General features: G+C 38.5%; 1 protein-coding gene across 13 annotated transcripts in view; it reads left to right on the forward strand.

The window, feature by feature from the left end:
- ZC3H12B (zinc finger CCCH-type containing 12B) overlaps window positions 1–19,243 on the forward strand; it is a 786,782-nt gene that overhangs the window by 527,460 nt on the left and 240,079 nt on the right. Inside the window, exon 3 of one of the 13 annotated variants that reach the window (XM_071213164.1) lies at window positions 18,371–18,457. The exons of the other annotated variants lie outside the window; for them this stretch is intronic. The gene's annotated coding sequence lies outside the window, so the exon portion shown is untranslated. The remainder of the gene's footprint in view (window positions 1–18,370; window positions 18,458–19,243) is intronic. 13 annotated transcript variants of the gene reach the window in all.

Raw genomic sequence — 19,243 nt, forward strand, 5'->3', positions numbered from 1 at the left:
ATGCATATTCCCAAGCCCCACTTGGGGAGATGCAATTTAGTAGTCCTGGGGTTAGGCCCAAGAGCCTTAACTTTTTAACCAGTATTCCAGATGACTCATGCAAGTAGTCAAAAGACACACTTGGAGAAACATTGTCCAAGCTTACACCAGTGCTTTCCAACTTTCATGGGGCTCTTGTTAAAATGCACATTCTGACTATGCTGTGGCTCAATGTATCACAGTATTTGATATTGCCTAAAATCTTATATAGTAGGTGTTTTATAAGGTTTTCTTTACTCTTTGAAAATGCTTTTGCCTAGAATTTTTCTATAAGTAAGAGTATCAATATTCCTTGTTTTTAAAAGATGCCACTTTTCCACAATCAAATATTTCTGACAGTTTAATGTTATTTTATGAATCTCAAAAGGATTATGTTCTTAAACTAATCTGGTCCTGTGGGTGTGGTACCCTTTGATTGCATTAGATTCACTTTAGGTCACTTGATTAGATTGCTTTTGATTGGACTATGTTATTGAGCCATGAGCCAAGTTGAGTTTCTGCCCTCTTGTGGGAGCTGATATAAATGGAGACACAGAGAGAGACACACTGGTTAAGGAGCTCTACCACTTTTGACCCTGCAGTGTGACAGGAGAATTCAAGGATTACTAGCAGTCAAAGCTTAAACATGAATTCCCCAAGAGGCTAGCTCCACAGAGAAGCTCGTGGTTGAGGAGATGAGCCCAAGCTGAAGAGACAAGCCATATCCCTGAAAGCTCACAGATGAACTTGGGAAGAAAGCAGAGCAGTCAAGACTGAAAGAGGAGGTCTGGAAAGAGGCAGACCCTATGCCTGCTGACCACAGCTGAGCTCCAGGAGGCTATGAGCCCAGAGTGGAAGGAAGAAACCACAGCAGAGTTCAGCTGCCATCTTGCCTTGCCATGTGTCATGACCCTGAGAAAGCATTCTCTGTTGATGCATTTGGACATGTCACAGCTTTGGAACTAAAAGCTTTTGTCCTAAATAAAATTCCAATATTAAAGCCAATCCATTTGTGGTACTTTGCATTGTCAGCGCTGTGACAAACTAAGGCAAACATTGGTAACAGAAGTAGAGTCATGCTGCTTACAATAACCAAAATTTTTGAACAGCTTTGTAAATGGGTAAGGGGTATTTTTTGGATGAATTGTGAGATGCTTGATAGAAAATTCCTAGATTGCTTTGATTGCTTTGAATAAACTGTTGGTAGGAACATGAACCCTAAAGTTATTACTGGTGAGGCCCTAGAAAGAAATGCTGACAGTGACTGGAAAGAAAATGATCCTTGCTTTAAAGTGGTAAAGATCTTGGCAAAATTGACTCCTGATGTTAGATGGAAGGCAGAATTTGAAAATGATGAGCTTGAGAATTTAGATGAGGAGATTCTAAAATTAAGTGTGGAAAATGTGGCCTGGCTTATCCTTGCAGCTTATCATAAAATGTGAGAGGAAAGAGATAAATTGAGAACTAAACTGCTGGCAAAAAGAAACCAAAGACTGATGATTTTGGAAACTCCAAGCTTCTAGAAAACAAGTCCCCAGAAGATAGTGCTCCATGTGAGGTCTTAACTAAACTTGGAAATTGTAAGTCAGGATTGTAAATGTAGTTATCCAGGAAGGACTTCTGAAAAGTCTTGGTGTCTGATGGCTTGGACCCCTGTTAACAGCCTGCAAAACCAAGAAGCTATTTGTGAGGTCAGTATGACTGAAACCACTGTCAGCCTGGACTAAATGGGACAGGAAAGGAGGAAATTGAATTGCCTGCTGGCCCACCACTAAGTCCAGGAGACCATGAGCCCAGGGGGGAAGGAAGATACCTCAGCAGAGATCAGCAACCCTCTTGCTTTGCCACGTGTTAGGATCCTGAGAAAGCATCTCTGCTGATACCTTGATTTGGACATTTCATGGCCTCAGAACTGTAAGCGTTTACCCTCAATAAAATTCTCATTATAAAAGCCAACCCATTTCTGGTACCTTGCAGCAGAATGCCTGTGGCAAATTAAGACAATTTCCAAGGTTATTTATTCACACAGTCACAAATTTTAAAATGAACTAAAACTTAATCATACAGTATGAGCTGGTTGGCCTTAAGAACAGAATGGAAGAACCCTCCCTATAAGAAAAGTTACATAAGCTTTAGTTCCTAGACTGTCGCTTTTTCAGGTTTCTCAGAGGCCTGTTATTCTTCCTTTCTGGGTTTTACGTATATCTCCAATAGGAAAGGGGGACAAAACTTCCTTACCAGGAAGTTCCTAATTCTATGACAGATTGCATGATTCTATCTAGAACTAAAATAGGTGCTGCCCTTTCTCTAGTCTAAGCTGAAGTGTTGGCATTTATCTTTTCCATGAAGGGTTTTGATTGCTATCCAAGTCTTTTCCTATGGGTGAAACCACTCGTTCCCTCTGATAGAGCATCCTTCCATGAGGGAATGGTGTTCTGAGACATGCCTTGGTGCTCACTTCCTGGCTTTGGTAATCTCTGGACTTCCAAGTATGGAAAGAAAGTGCCATGGCAGGGAGACAATAATTGAATATCTCATCATTTGCCTTGTGGATTGCTTTGAATACTCCAATCATCTAGAGAGCTTGTGTTGGTGTCTGGCATCCCACCAGGAGGAAAGGCAAATAAAGGGTAAAAAGTGTCAATCTGGAAAACTTTATGTCTCCCATTTCAGGTTGGATAAAAGACCACAGATCATGATCCTAAAGTGAACCCAGTGCTCCCAAAATATTTCAGTTGGAAATTGGGCATTACAAAGAGGGATCTATTGATTTTCAGGTTTGGCAGAGAAACTGTTTTTATGAAATGGATTTCCAAAATTATTTGCTTACTTTCTGGAAAAACCAACCTTAGGATTACTGTAGGTAAGTTATAATAGCATGTACCTGTTACTTCCCTCTCAATTTTTACTTCTTTCCTCTCTTCTCATGCTGATAGAACAGTATAGTGGAGCTCAGACAGACCTGGGGTTCAAATCTAGGCTTCTGATATTTTCTAGTTGTAAGGCCTTGGGAAAATTACTTAACCTTTCTGAGCCCTTGTGTACTCATCTATAAAATGCAGAAAATGCCACCCATATTTCTGGGTTATTGCAAGCATTAGAGATAATAAATGTAAAACACTTAACAATGATGTCTAGCACTTAGTAAGTGTTCAATAATTAAAAGCTATAATTATTAATGGTGGCATTATTGCCTACTCTCTCCATTTCATAATGTTGTTATGAGAATGAACTTGTATATGTATATGCAAACACTTTACAAATTATAAATTACTATATCCAGGCCAGTTGTCCTTATTATTACCTAGCCACCATTATTTTTTACTAATATATATACTACCCGATCCAGATGGGTCTTTTCATTGTACCATCTAATGCTTTTTCTTATTCAGGACTCATACACTTCCCCATTGCCTTCATCTCTCTCACCAATCCCAGGAGTTTCACTTGTGTTCAGTTGGCAGAGTACCTGAAGTCACAATTCTCTATGTGAGTAAAATGACTCGTAGTCATTTTATTTCCATGTCTGAGATTTGAATTGCAGTTTCCCCATCTATGAAGTAGAAATAATATTATACTTCCTAGAATCTTTTCCAGGGTAGTCGTAAAGATTAAATGCATTTTTAAGTAAAATAGTTTCATAAGACAGCACACTCAGTCTGTTGCTATTTGACAAGCAGCATGTCTAACTTCAAAGAGCACAAAGTTGGATATCTGGACACCTGGATTCTACTCCTAACTCTGGCCCTAACTAGATGATCCTTGAGATCCAATCCTGCTTTACGATTTTCTACAAATCTCTCCAACACTTTTCATTATTGAAAGGATGACAGTGCTTAACACTCATAAACAAAATAAAATCAATTGTAGGTCCAAATTATTACTTGAAAATTTATCTTCTATTCCTTAAAATGTATAATTTTTCATAATAAGGCAAATTCATTAGATACAATTGTAGTTGAGTTGTAAAAGAATAGATGGTATCAATAGTCCTACCAGACTTTGGCATGAGTTCAACACCTTTAAGAAATTAACTACATAAAAATATGTGAACCTTGTTTTGGTATCCGGATAACACTAGTGTCATTGAGGGAACAGGGAGTTAGTGTTGCATCTCCTATTTTTTTTGAAGACTTAGTAAAGGATTGATGTTAATTCTTCTTAAAACATTTGGTAGCATTCACCAGTAAAGCTATTTAAACCTTGAATTTTCATTGTGGGAAGTTGTGATTAATAGTTCAATGTATTTGTTTGTTTATCATAATTTGTTAATGTTTTTTATTTCCTCTTGAGTCAATTTTGGTAGTTTGTGTCTTTTTGCAATTTGCTTGTTTCATCTAGGTTATCTTATTTGTTGGCATAAAACTGTTCATAGTTTCCCTTTTAATTTTTATTTCTGTAAGATCAACAATAATATGCCCTCTTTCATAACTGATATAATGAGTATTCTTTTTTTTTTTTAAACAGCTAGGTATTTATTTATTTTTTTTTTGCATTTTTACAGTCCTTTTTATTCAATAATAGCATTACTAACAATTACTAAAAATTTTTTATTATAGAAAATACCAAACATACAGAAAAGTAGAATGGCATAATGCACTCCCATGCACCAATAGGCAGCTTCATGATTACTTTTTACATTTGTGACCACAAAAATTGTTGTCTAATGAGCAAATCATTGCAATATTGCCCAATAACATTTTTTACTAAAGCCATATTTGCAAGTTGGCAGTGCTGGCAGCCTTGTTTTTCAATATCATATCCTGCCTTGCTCAGTAATGATGTGCCATTCTTTCTAGCAGATTTAGTCTAAATTGCTTAAGCAAATCTACCAAAGATATATATATATATTTTTTAAATATTTATTTATTATTATTATTTTTTAATTACATTAAAAAAAATATATGAGGTCCCATTCAACCCCACCGCCCCCGCCCCCCACGCCCCCCACAGCAACACTCTCTCCCATCATCGTGATACATCCATTGCACCTGGTAAGTTCATCTCTGAGCATCACTGCACCCCATAGTCAATGGTCCACATCATAGCCCAGACTCTCTCACGTTCCATCCAGTGGGCCCTGGGGGGATCTACAGTGTCCCATAATTGTCCGTGAAGCACTATCCAGGACAACTCCACGTCCCGAAAATGCCTCCACATCTCATCTCTTCCTCCCGTTCCCCACACCCAGCAGCCCCCATGGCTACCGTTCCCACACCCATTTCACATTTCCTCTGTGGACATTGGATTGGTTGTGTCCATTGCACACCTATGTCAAGTGAGGACTTAGATTCCACATGGGTACTGGATGCACTCTTCCCGCTTCTAGTTGCAGACACTCTAGGCTCCATGCTGTGGTGGTTGACCTTCTTCAACTCCATGTTAGCTGAGTGGAGTAAGTCCAATAAGTCAAAGTGTAGGAGCTGAAGTCTGTTGAGGCTCTGGGCCTGGGTGTCATATTATCAGTCCAGAGATTCAAATCCCCTACATATATCTTAAACTCAGCACCAACTACAATTCCAATAAAGTAGCATGCAAGTCTTGTGAAAAGAGATCCCCTCTGAGTCCATTTCCATCACGCAGAAACACCAGCTCCAAAGAAGGGCCATCTGTCATGGCAGTGAACCCCTTCTGCCATGACCATAGAACCCGTGGGTCTCTTTATCCCTCAAAAGAACCAATACCTGGGGTTGTATCTACCTTATCTGTCTCTTAGACTCTGTTCAGTTGTACATAGGGGTATTCCTTCTGACAACCTCCAGACTCTTTTTTAGAGATGCACAGCCTTATAATCTCATTTCTCCTTTCCATTTCCCCCTTACATTAGGTCAAACCGCTTCCCGAAGTCATGTTATTATATGTAGACAGGTATATTCTGCTGTTCCGCATTGAATCTTTAATTCAAGGTCATTTTCTAGTTGCTTCTTCAGCTGGTATGTGGTAGTGATCCCTCGGTGCCAGGGAGGCTCATCCCCGGGTGTCGTGTCCCACGCTGGGGGGAATGCATCACATCTACACGCTGAGTTTGGCTGTGAGAGTGGCCACATTTGAGTAACATGAAGGCTGTCAGGAGGAAACCCCCAGGCACAATGCTACTCTAGGCCTTGTTCTTATTGCAGGTGCATAGGCTCAAAAGTGTAGCCATTAGTATCAAGGGCCCACTGTTGGGCCCTCCTTCCTTCCTGGTTCTTGCCGTTGCACCTGGAGGATTGCCGCTGCTCTCCCAGGGCCCACAACAGTGACCCCCCGGCCAGGAGCCCAGTACCCCCCCCAGCTGTTGTTTTTAATTGTTTCCACTATGAGTATATATAGACATTACCATATACCCTGGGCATATGCCCTGTATAACTCCCTGTCAACCATATATATCCTGTCAATAACATCCCATATCAGTATTCCTCCGCTGCCATTGTTGAACCACTCTGTGATCCAAAACTTCCCGTAAGGTGAATCCCAACATAATGCCAGCTTCAGAAGAGTCTTAGATCACCAAAATTCATATATACAATATACAGTATTTCCCCAGATCCACCATAAAACCTTTTCCCTTCCACAGCAATAATCTTTTCACTTATTCATATCATATTTCCTGAAACTGATGTACAGATTCCGAAACTATAGTTTTCAAACAAGGTAACATTTGTGCTTACTATGTGGTCCATACTTTAGGTTGTACAGTTTTCTAAATTTTTTAGTGATCCTATGTTTTGTCTTATGGTTTTCATTATTAGTCTGTCATCCCCTATATGTTTTTGGTGTAATATTAGCTGTTTTATATTCATCCTCGTGTACTCTCACATAACTCCTCTTTTGCCCCCTTATTTACCTTTGTTCTATCCATTGCACGTCCATTTTCCCCTCCCCTTAGGGCCCACAACGCCTGCCAATCTAATGCCCTGGGAGTCGTCCTTTCTCACGAGAGATACAGTTCTCTCTATTCGACGGCATTAGTCTTCCCCAGGATATGGGTCCACCCCACCCAATGGTAGAACCCACCTTGGCAAAATGAGCCTTCAGCTATTCCCTCCGGAGTCCGTCCCGCATCAGACCATACCCCCTGAGCGTCCTAACCAGGTGACACTCCTATTTATACTTTGATACGTTTTACTCAACATTTAGTTCTCAACGAACTTCTGGCACTCTCCCATGTTTGTATGTTGCCCCTTCCTCCCACCTATTTCTTGGACCATATTACCCCTCTTCCCATCCCCAGCCCCCCTCAAACCCAGAAAACCCCACCCGAAGGTAACCCCTTGCCCCCATTTTGTCCCTTCTTTGTGCTCATACTTACCCCCAGCTCATCACAGATTCCACCCCTACAGACATTAACTCACATCCTTCCTCCACCCCCCGATTTCCAGTAAGCCACTTTTCCAGACTCTAGCTCTCTGAGGCAGTTAACTTATTTCATATCATTGAGGTCATATAGTATTTGTCCTTCAATGCCTGGGTTGCTTCACTTAACATAAGATTCTCAAGGTTCATCCATGTTATCACGTGCGATTGTAGTGTATTGGTTCTTACAGCTGAGTAGTATTCCATTGTGTGTATATATCACATTTTATTGATCCACTCATCTGTTGATGGACTTTTGGATTGATTCCAACTTTTGGCGATGGTGAACAATGCTGCTATGAACATTGGTGTACATATATCGGTTTGTGTCCTTGTTTTCAGATCTGATGGGTATATACCCAGCAGTGGTATTGCTGGGTCATATGGCAAATCTATGGATAATTTTTTGAGAAACTGCCAAACTGTCCGCCAGAATGGTTGGATCCTTCTGCATTCCCACCAGCAATGGATGAGTGTTCCCCTTTCTTCACATCCTCTCCAGCATTTGTATTCTACTCTTTTTTTCATGGCTGCCAATCTTATGGGAGTAAGATGGTATCTCATTGTAGTTTTGATTTGCATTTCCCTGATAGCTAGGGATTTGGAGCATTTTTTTCATGTGCTTTTTAGCCATTTGTATTTCTTCTTTGGAGAAGTGTCTGTTTAAATCTTTTTCCCATTTTTTAAATGGGTTGTTTATCTTTTTGTTTTCGAGATATATGAGTTCTTTATATATGCAAGTTATAAGTCTCTTATCAGATATATGGTTGCCAAATATTTTCTCCCATTGTGTGGGTTCCCTCTTTACTTTCTTGACAAACTCCTTTGAGGTGCAGAAGGCTTTAATTTTGAGGTAGTCCCATTTATCTATTTGTTCTTTTGCTGCTCGTGCTTTTGGTGTGATATTCATGAAGCCATTTCCTATTACAAGGTCCTGTAGATGTTTCCCTACACTGCTTTCTAAGGTCTTTATGGTCTTGGCTCTTATATTTAGGTCTTTAATCCATCTAGAGTTGATCTTTGTATAAGGTGTGAGATGGTAATCCTCTTTCATTCTTCTTCATATGGCTATCCAGTTCTCCAGACACCATTTGTTGAATAGGCCATTCTCTCCCAGTTGAGAGGGTTTGGTGGCTTTATTGAATATTATATGGCTATATACATGAGGTTCTATATCTGAACTTTCAATTTGATTCCATTGGTCTGTGTGTCTCTCCTTATGCCAGTACCATGCTGTTTTCACTACTGTAGCTTTGTAGTATGTTTTGAAGTCAGGAAGTGTGATTCCTCCTATTTCGTTTTTCTTTTTCAATATGTCTTTGGCTATTCGGGGCCTCTTTTTATTCCAAATAAATTTCATAGTTAGTTTTTCTAGTTCCTTAAAGAAGGCTGTGTTGATTTTTATTGGGATTGCGTTGAATGTGTAGATCAGTTTTGGTAGGATAGACATCTTAATAATATTCAGTCTTCCTATCCATGAACAGGGAATATTCTTCCATTTATTTAGGTCTTCTTTGATTTCCTTGAACAATCTTGTATAGTTCTCGATGTATAAGTTTTTTACCTCTTTAGTTAAATTTATTCCTAAGTATTTGATTTTTTTATTTACTATTGTGAATGGTATTTGTTTCTTGATTTCCTCCTGATCTTGCTCATTATTGGTGTACAGAAATGCTACTGATTTTTGCGCATTGATCTTATAACCTGCGACTTTGCTAAACTCATTTATGAGTTCTAGGAGCTTTGTTGTAGATCTCTCAGGGTTTTCTATATATAGGATCATGTCATCTGCAAATAATGAAATTTTGACTTCTTCCCTTCCAATTTGAATGCCTTTTATATCTGGTTCTTGTCTCAGTGCTCGAGCCAGTACTTCCAAGACAATGTTAAATAGGAGCGGAGACAATGGGCATCCTTGTCTTTTTCCTGATTTTAGAGGGAAGGATTTCAGGACTTCGCCATTGTAAACAATGTTGGCTTTAGGTTTTTCATATATACTCTTTATCATGGTCAAAAAGTTTCCTTGTATTCCGATCTTTTGGAGTGTTTTTATCAGGAAGGGGTGCTGTATTTTGTCAAATGCCTTTTCTGCATCTATAGATATAATCATGTGGTTTTTTTCTCTCAATCTGTTTATATGGTGTATTACATTGATTGATTTTCTTATGTTGAACCATCCTTGCATACCTGGGATAAATCCCACTTGGTCATGGTGTATAATTCATTTAATGTGTTGTTGAATACGATTAGCAAGTATTTTGTTAAGTATTTTTGCGTCTAGGTTCATTAGAGAAATTGGTCTGTAATTTTCCTTTCTTGTGGTGTCTTTGTTTGGCTTTGGTACTAGGGTAATGTTGGCATCATAGAAGGAATTAGGAAGTGTTCCTTCTGTTTCGATTTTTTGGAATAGTTTCAACAGGATTGGTGTTAGTTCTTTCTGGAATGTTTTGTAGAATTCACCTGTGAAGCCGTCTGGCCCTGGGCTCTTCTTAGTTGGGAGATTTTTAATGACTGATTCTATCTCTTTGCTTGTGATTGGTTTGTTAAGATCATCAATTTCTTCTTTCGTCAGTATGGGCTGCTTATGTATTTCTAGGAATTTGTCCATTTCCTCTAAATTGTCATTTTTGTTGGAATATAGTTTTTCAAAGTATCCTTTTATGATAGTCTTTATTTCTGTGGGGTCAGTGGTGATATCACCTTTCTCATTTCTTATTTTGTGTATTTGCATCTTTTCTCTTTTTTTCTTTGTTAGTCTCGCTAAAGGTTTGTCAATTTTGTTGATCTTCTCAAAAAACCAGCTCTTGGTCTTGTTTATTTTTTCAAGTGCTTTCTTATTTTCTATTTCATTTAGTTCTGCTCTTATCTTTGTTATTTCCTTCCTTCTTCTTCCTGTTGGGTTACTTTGTTGTTGTTTTTCTAATTCCTTCAAATGTGCAGTTAATTCTTCAATTTCTGCTCTTTCTTCTTTTTTGATATATGAATTTATGGCTATAAATTTCCCTCTCAGTACCACTTTTGCTGCATCCCATAAGTTTTGGTATGTTGTGTTATCATTATCATTTGTTTCAAGGTAGTCGTTGATTTCTTTTGAGATTTCCTCTTTGACCCACTGTTTTTCTAAGAGTGTGCTGTTTAATTTCCAAATTGTCGTGTGAAGTCTGGGTCTCTGTCCCTTGCAAATTTCCAGCTTGACTCCACTGTGGTCAGAGATATTGTTTTGTATGATTTCGATCTTTCTGAATTCATTAAGCCTTTCTTTGTGGCCTAGCATATGGTCAATCTTGGAGAATGTTCCATGTGCGCTTGAGAAAAATGTATATCCTGCTGTGTTTGGGTGTAATGATCTATATATGTCTATTAGATCCAGCTCTTCTAATATACTGTTCAAATGTTTTGTTTCTTTAGTGATTCTCTTTTGAGATGTTCTGTCCAGAGTTGATAGTGGTGTATTAAAATCCCCCACTATAATTGTAGATGCATCTATTCTTTCACTTAGTGTTTCCAGCGTTTGCCTCACATATTTAGAGGCGCCCTTGTTAGGAGCATAAATATTTATGATTGTTCGATCTTCTTGACAAATTGTCCCTTTCACTAAAATATAGTATCCTTCTTTGTCTCTCACAATTGTTTCGCATTTAAAGTCTATTTTGTCTGATATTAATATAGCTACTCCTGCCTTTTTTTGGTTGTTGTTTGCTTGTATGATTGATTTCCAGCCATTCACTTTCAACCTCCATGAGTCTCTGGGTCTAAGATGTGTCTCTTGTAGGCAGCATATAGATGGGTCGTATTTCCTTATCCAGTGTCCCAGTCTGAATCTTTTGATAGGTGAGTTTAATCCGTTGACATTCAGTGTTATTACGTTTAGAGAGTTATTTATGGTAGCCATATTTTGGTTGGATTTGTGTTTGTTATATTTTGTTTGTATTATTTTATTTTCCCCTTCTATTTTTGTCTTTCTTGTTGCTTTTACACTCTCCTCCATGTCTGACTGTCCTGTTTTTTCCTTTCTTCCTGCAGAATTCCCTTAAGAATTTCTTGAAGGGGAGGTTTCTTGTTGATATACTCTTTCAGTTTCTGTTTATCTGTGAATATTTTGAACTCTCCATCATTTTTGAATGCTAGTTTAGCTGGATAGAGTATTCTTGGTTGGAGATTTTTTTCCTTTAGTACCTTGACTATATCATACCACTGCCTTCTTGCCTCCATCGTTTCAGATGAGAAATCAGCACTTAATCTTATGGAGTTTCCCTTGTATGTGATGGTTTTCTTTTCTCTTGCTGCTTTTAGAATTTTTTCTTTGTCTTGAGCATTGGATAATTTTACAAGTATATGTCTTGGGGTGGGCCTGTTGGGGTTTATGACCAGTGGAGTGCGCTGTGCTTCTTGGATATGTACATCTGTCTCTTTCAGTAGATTTGGGAAGTTTTCATTCATTATTTCCTGCAACACTCCTTCTGACCCCTTTCCCTTCTCTTCTCCTTCTGGAATGCCTATAATACGTATGTTTGAGCGTTTTGCGTTATCATTCAGGTCCCTAAGTCCTATCTGGATTTTTTCTACCTTTTTATTGACCACTTCTACTATCTGTTTGATTTCCAATGCACTGTCTTCCACATCACTAATTCTCTGCTCTGCCTCTTCTAGTCTGCTGATATTTGCTGCAAGTGTATTTTTGATTTCTTGAATTGTGGTGTTCATTTCCATCATATCTGTTATTTTTTTGTGCATGTCTGCAATTTCCCCTCCAAGTGTTGTCTTCATGCTGTTAACCTCTTTCATTACTTCATCAAATTTGTCGGTGATAAATGTTCTGAGATCTTTCATTGCTTGTGCGAAGTCCTGCCCCTCTTCCTGATTTTCAGTTTGTTGATTGGATTCAGCCATGTTTTCCTGATTACTGGTTTGGTTTGTAGATTTTTGTTGCTGTCTTGTCAACATTTTTTCTTGACGGGTTCAATCAGTTCCTTAGCTTCTTTGTCTAGTCTTGGAGATTAATTAGCTGTTGTTTTTGCGTAAGTGTTATATCTTCTCTTTGTCACTTTGTTCTTCTTATTCCAATTCTTATTGCTAGTTAAGCTCACTTTAAAGGAAAGTATTAGTGCTGGGGAAAGTCAATTGTGTAAGGAAGGAAAAAGTGTGAAGTAGTATTGGTGATATATGTTTACAAAGCAACAATATGAGTTCTGGGAGGATGGAGGTTAGATCATGTAAATTGTGTAGAGTTATAGTAGTAGGAAAGTACCTATAATGAGGTAGACGACTGAATATGGGAGGAATGTGGTACATACTAAGAGGCTATTGTTTTCGTGAGAGAGGGAAAGAGAAAAGAAAGGTAATAGTTTCAGGGACGAATACCAGATGGAAAACTAAACAAAGGTATTAGAAATTAAAAGTTAGACACTTTGTGGATCAAAGAAAGGGAGATGGAATATAGGAGAGATAGCAGATGGTGGAGGATATCAAGTTGTAGGGGAAAGGGGATAGTATAGATAGGCTAAATCTATTCACAGAAAAATGAGGCAGTGGAGGGTGAGGAAACCCAGCAAATGTGAGGTATTTCCTGTAGGACTCGGGGAATGGATGTGGCTCAAGCAGTTGAGTGCCAGCTTCCCACATAGGAGGTCCAGGGTTCAGTTCCCGCTGCCTCAGACTCTCCGCCGAAAGAACCTTTCCAACTAAAACTAGTTCACTAGGATCCTCCTTTCGCATCACGGGGCGTCAGTGGGTTATTTTCTGGAAAAGAGGGCGCTCCCGCCGCCGCATCCTTAACCGCCGCGGCTGCTATAGCTACAGGGAGCCAAGGCAACCCATGAGTATTCTTTATTCTTAGTCACTTAGCTAAAAATTTTTCAGTTTTGGTGATTTTTTTTCAAAAGACCAACTTTCGGTTTCATTGATTTTTTTTTCAGTTTTGTCCTACATTTTTTTTGATTCTTTCTTTTTTTGAGCATATAATTATTTTTTAATGTTACATCCTAAAAAATATGAGGTTCCCATATACCCCACACACCCCTCACCCCACTCCTTCCCCCATAACAACCTCTTCCATCATCATGAGACATTCATTGCACTTGGGGAATACATCTCTGAGCACTGCTGCACCTCATGTTCAATGATCCACACCATAGTGCACACCCACCCACAGTCCAACCAGTGGGCCATGGGAGGACATACAATATCCTACAACTATCACAACACCACCAAGGACAAATCCAAGTCCCAAAAAATGCCCCCACATGCATATCTTCCTCCCACTCCCGACCCGCAGAAGCCACCATGGCCACTTTCTTCACACCAATGCCACATTTTCTTCAATTACTAATCACAGTAATTCATGAATAGAATATCAGTATGTCCACTCTAATCCATACTCTATTCCTTCATCCTGTGGACCTTGGAATGGTTGTATCCACTCCATATCTATATCAAGAGGGGGATTAGATTCTACATGGAAGCTGGATGAAATTCTCCTGCTTTAAGTTATAGGCACTCTTGGCTCCCTGGTGTGGTGGTTGACCTTCTTCACCTCCATGTTAGCTGAGTGGGGTAAGTCCAATAAACCAGAGTGTAGGAGAGGCAAGTCTGTTGAGGCTCAGAGCCTGGCCATCACATGGTCAGTCCAGAGATTCAGGTCCCCTGAATATACATTAACCCCAGCTCCAACTACAGATCCAGTAAAAGTAACAGGAGAGGCTTGTGAACAAAGATCACATCTGAGTCAGGCTCCATCACACTCAGGAACACAAACTCCAAAGTAGGGCCAACTGACGTGGCACTGAAATCCATCTGCAATGACTATAGAACCTGTGGGGCTCTGTAGCCATCAGAAGAACCAATACCAGAGGTTGTCTCTACTTTATCTGTCTCTGGGACTCTACTGAGGTGTGCATAAGGGTGACCCCTCTGATAACCTCCTGGCTCTTTTTGGAGACTCATAGCCACATAAACTCGTGTGTCCTTTCCATTTCTTCCTTTTCTTAAGGTCAAAAAGCATTTTTAATGACTGATATTATATGTAGACTGAGATATTCTGCTGGTCTGAGTAGACTCTTTTATTCAAGGTCATTTTCCAGTTACATCATCAACTGGTACTTGGTAGTAATCATCAGTGCCAGGGAGGTTCATTCTGAGATTCATGTCCCACACTGAGGGGAAGGCAATGCTTTATATGCTGAGTTTCGCTTCAAGACTGGCCAAATTTGAGCAACATGGAGGCTCTCAGGAGGTAACTCTTAGGCACTCTGCAGCTCTAGGCCTTGTTCTTATTTCAGGTGCACAGGCTCACAAGCATAGTCATTAGTATCAAGGGCTCATTGTTGGACCTTCCTTCTTTTTTGGTCTTGGCCTTTGCCCGGGTGGATTGATGCTGTTCCTTAGGGACTGTGATAGAGCTCCCCTGGCTAGGAATTCAGCACTCCCTCAGCTGTTGTTTTTAAATGTAACCACTATGAAAATTTCCAAACATTTTTATGTACCCTGGATATATGCCCTGGAGAACTCCCTGCCAACCATGTGTTCCCTGTAAATAACATCCCACACCAGGATGCCTCCCCTGCTGTTGTTGAATCTCTCTGTGATCCAAAACTACTTCAAAAATGAAGCCCAATATATTGCCAGATTCCATTAATAGTAAAATGGAATATAGTGGTGAGTGTAAAGGTTAGATATAGTATACATATTCATTTAGAAAAATTAAGGTAAAAATAAACGGGGATAACAAAAAATTAAAATATTCAAAAGCTTTGTTTTTGATGTTTTGCCTTCCATCACTGCAATAAGTGTTGCCATGTATGCAAATTGGCAAGGCAACTTTTCCCATCTTTTCCTCAGTGTCTATGTCCTTTCCTTTTCTTTTTTCCCCTAATTATTAAGCTTGTCTTCACAAAAGTTTTAGATCACAGTAATTCATATATACAATATACAGTACTCCCACATATCCAACATAAATCCCTTTTCCTTTCCACAGCAATCATCTTTTTACATATTCATACTATATTTACTGAAACTGATGTACAGATTTTGAGACGATAGCTTTCAAACAAGTAAACATTTGGGTTTACATTGTGGTTTATATTTTAGAATATAGAAATTTTCCAAAATTTTTGTTATCTCATGTTTTACATTACAATTTACATTTTAGCCTATCAGCCCCTAAACATTTTTGGTGTAATTTAGCATGTCTTATATCCATACTTACATAATCTTGTGGAACAGTTCCATGGCCCTCACAGTTACATTGATTCCATCTATGCTCAACTGCCCTAATGCATTGGAAGCCACCATTTCTCTCGAGAGATACAATTCCCTCTATTTGAGAACATCAGTCCTCCCCAGCATGTGGGTATACCTTCACTCTCATTATATGGGTCTCTATCCAATGTTAAAACCCACTATGGCAAATGAGCACTCACACACTCTCTAGAAGCCTGTCCTGCATCAGATTATCCCCTTTAAGCATCTTAAACAGGTAATCTTCCTTATTATATTTTTCAAAAAGTTTTCTCAGCATTATACTCTCAACCTGACAATCTCCTATGTTCATATGTTCTCCCCCTCCCTCCAATTTCTTGGACAATATTACCCATCCTCCCATCCCTAGCCCCCCTCAAGCCCGCACAGCCCCATGCAAAGTTAAACCTATACCCCCATTTTATCCCTTCCTTGTACAAATACTTACCTCCAGTTTATCATAGATTTCACCCATGTACGTGTCAGATTATATCCTTCATCTACCCACCAATTTCTTTTAAGTCTATCATCCAGTCTCTAGCTCTACGAGGCAGCTTGGTTTATTTATTTCATATCATTGAGGTCATGTAGTATTTGTCCTTCAATGTCTGGGTTGCTTCACTCAACATAAGGTTCTCAAGATTCATCCATGTTATCATATGTGTTTGTAGTGTATTCATTCTTAAAGCTTAGTAGTATTCCATTGTATGTGTATAGAAAATTTTATTTACCCATTCATCTGTTGATGGGCATTTGGGTTGATTCCAACTTTTGGCAATAGTGAACAATGCTGCTATGAACATTGGTGTGCATATATCTGTTTGTGTCCTTGTTGTCAGTTCTACTGGGTATACACCCAGCGGTGGAATTGCTGGGTCATATGGCAAATCTATAGCTAGTTTTCTGAGAAACCGCCCAACTGTCCTCCAGAATGGCTGGATCCTTCTGCATTCCCACCAGCAGTGGATGAGTGTTCCCATTCCTTCACATCCTCTCCAGCAGGCAGATATGAAAAAAACAGTACTCTTCTGTTTTTTTCATACCTGCCAATCCTATCGGTGTAAGATGGTATCTCATTGTAGTTTTGATTTGCATTTCCCTCATAGCTAGAGATTCAGAGCATTTTTTTTCATGTGTTTTTTAGCCATTTGTGTTTTATCTTTGGAGAAGTGTCTGTTTAAATCTTTTTCCCATTTTTTAAATGGATTGATTATCTTTTTATTTTGAGATATAGGTGTTCTTTATATATGCAGGTTATAATTCTCCTATCAGATATATGGTTACCAAACATTTTCTCCCATTGTGTAGGCTCTCCTTTCACTTTCTTGACAAACTCCTTTGAGATGCAGAAGGCTTTACTTTTGAAGAAGTCCCATTTATCTCTTTGTTCTTTTGCTGCTCGTGCTTTTGGTGTGAAATTCATGAAGCCATTTCCTATTACAGGGTCCTGTAGATGCTTCCCTACACTGCTTTCCAAAGTCTTTATGGTCTTGGTTCTTATGTTCAGGCCTTTGATCCATCTTGAGTTGATTTTTGTAAAACTTGTGAGTTGGTAGTCCTCTTGCATTCTTTTACATATGGATATCCAGTTCTCCAGGCACCATTTGTCGAAGAGGCCATTTTCTCCCAGTTGAGAGGGTTTGGTGGCTTTATCGAATATTATATAACTATATATATGAGGATCTATATCAGAATTCTCAATTCGGTTCTATCAGTCTGTGTGTCTCTCCTTGTGCCAATACCATGCTGTTTTCACACTGTAGCTTTGTAGTATGTTTGGAAATCAAGTAGTGTGATTCCTCCAATTTCATTTTTCTTTTCCTATAGTCTTTAGCTATTTGAGGCCTCTTTCCTTTCCAAATAAATTTCATAGCTAGTTTTTCATTGATTTTTCTCTGTTGCTTTTATTCTCTAATTAATTTCTGCTCTGATCTTTATAATTTCCTTTGGTTTAATTCACTCTTCTTTTCCTATTTCTTTAAGATGTGAATTTAGGTTTTTGCTTTGAGATCTTTCTTATTAAAAAGAAGTAGGTAATTATAACTATAAATTTCCCTCTAAGCACTTGTGTAGCTGCATCTCACAAGTTTTAATATGATGCATTTTCATTTTGATTCAACTTTTATGGTAATCCCACTGTTCTTGGGTATTCAAAGTACTTCTAATATCTCTTGTGGTTTCTTATTTAACTCACCATTTATTTATGAGTGGGTTTATCAATTTCCACATTTTTTGTATTTCCCAAATTTCCTATTTTTTTCAATTTTCCTTAAGGTAATATAAAAATATCATAAAATAACCACTGTAAAGCAAAAAATTCAGTGACCTTTAGTAAAATCATGTTTTTCAACCATCATAGTTCCAAAACACTTTCATCATCACAAAAATGAAATCTCATCACCATAAAAAATGTCTCCTGATTATTCCTTCTCTCCAGCCTCTGGCCACCACAAATATGATTTATTCTTCTATGGATTTACCTATGTTGGGTATGCCATATAAATGAAATCATTCAATATATGACCTTTTTCTGCATCTTTTCATGTAGATATTATAAATGGAATTTTTTCTTGTTTCCTGCCCATACTTCAGTGTACAGAAACACTATTGATTTTTGAGTTTTAACCTTGTAGACAACAACTTTGCTGAACTCATCTATTAATTCTAGTAGCCTTGTTTTGAATTTGTCAGAAATTTCTAGATATAGGATCATATCATCATTGAATAATGCAAGTTTTATTTCTTCCTTTCCAATTTGGCCTCATTTTATTTCTTTATCTAGCCTAATTGTTCCAGGTAGAATTTCCATCACAATACTGAATAACAGTGGTGACACTGGGCATCCTTGTCTTGTTCCCGATCACAGCAGGTAAGCTTTCAGTTTTCACAATTGAGTACAATCAAAGTGGTAGTTTTTTAATATATTCACTTTAACATATTGAGAAAGCATCCTTCTATTACTATGTTTTGGAGCGTTTTTATCAAGAAAAGTGCTGTATTTTGTCAAATTCCTTTTCTGCATCCATCAAGAGGATCACGCTATTTTTCATCCTCAATTTATCAATGCGTTTTTTTCACTTAGTTCCTTTTGTAATTTATTATTTTATTGTCTTTTTAAAAGATACATAGATTACACAAAATGTTACATTAAAAAGTATAAGAGGTTCCCATATACTCCATTCCCCACCCCACCCCCAATCCTCCCACATCTACAACCTCTTTCATCTGTGTGGCACATTCATTGCATTTGATGAATACATATTAGAGCACTACTACTACACCACGTGGATTATACTTTACATTATAGTTTGCACTCTCTCCCAGTCCATTCAGTGGGTTATGGCAGGATATATAATGGCCTGCATCTGTTCCTCCAATATCATTCAGAACAAATCCAAACCCCCAAAATGCCCCCATATTACACCAGTTCTTCCCTATCCTTCCCTCAGCAAATCCCATGGCCACTGTCTCCACATCAGTGATACAATTTCTCCCATTGCTGAATCACAATAATTCTATAGTAGAATACCAGTAAATCCAATCTAATCCATGTTTTATTCTTCCATCCTGTAGATCCTGGAATGGTGATGTCCACTCCACCTCTAAATTGAGAGGGGTCTTAGATCCCACGTGGCTGATGGAGGTGATTCTCCTG

This window comes from Dasypus novemcinctus, chromosome X (assembly GCF_030445035.2).
Source record: "Dasypus novemcinctus isolate mDasNov1 chromosome X, mDasNov1.1.hap2, whole genome shotgun sequence".
NCBI classification, from domain to species: domain Eukaryota; kingdom Metazoa; phylum Chordata; class Mammalia; order Cingulata; family Dasypodidae; genus Dasypus; species Dasypus novemcinctus.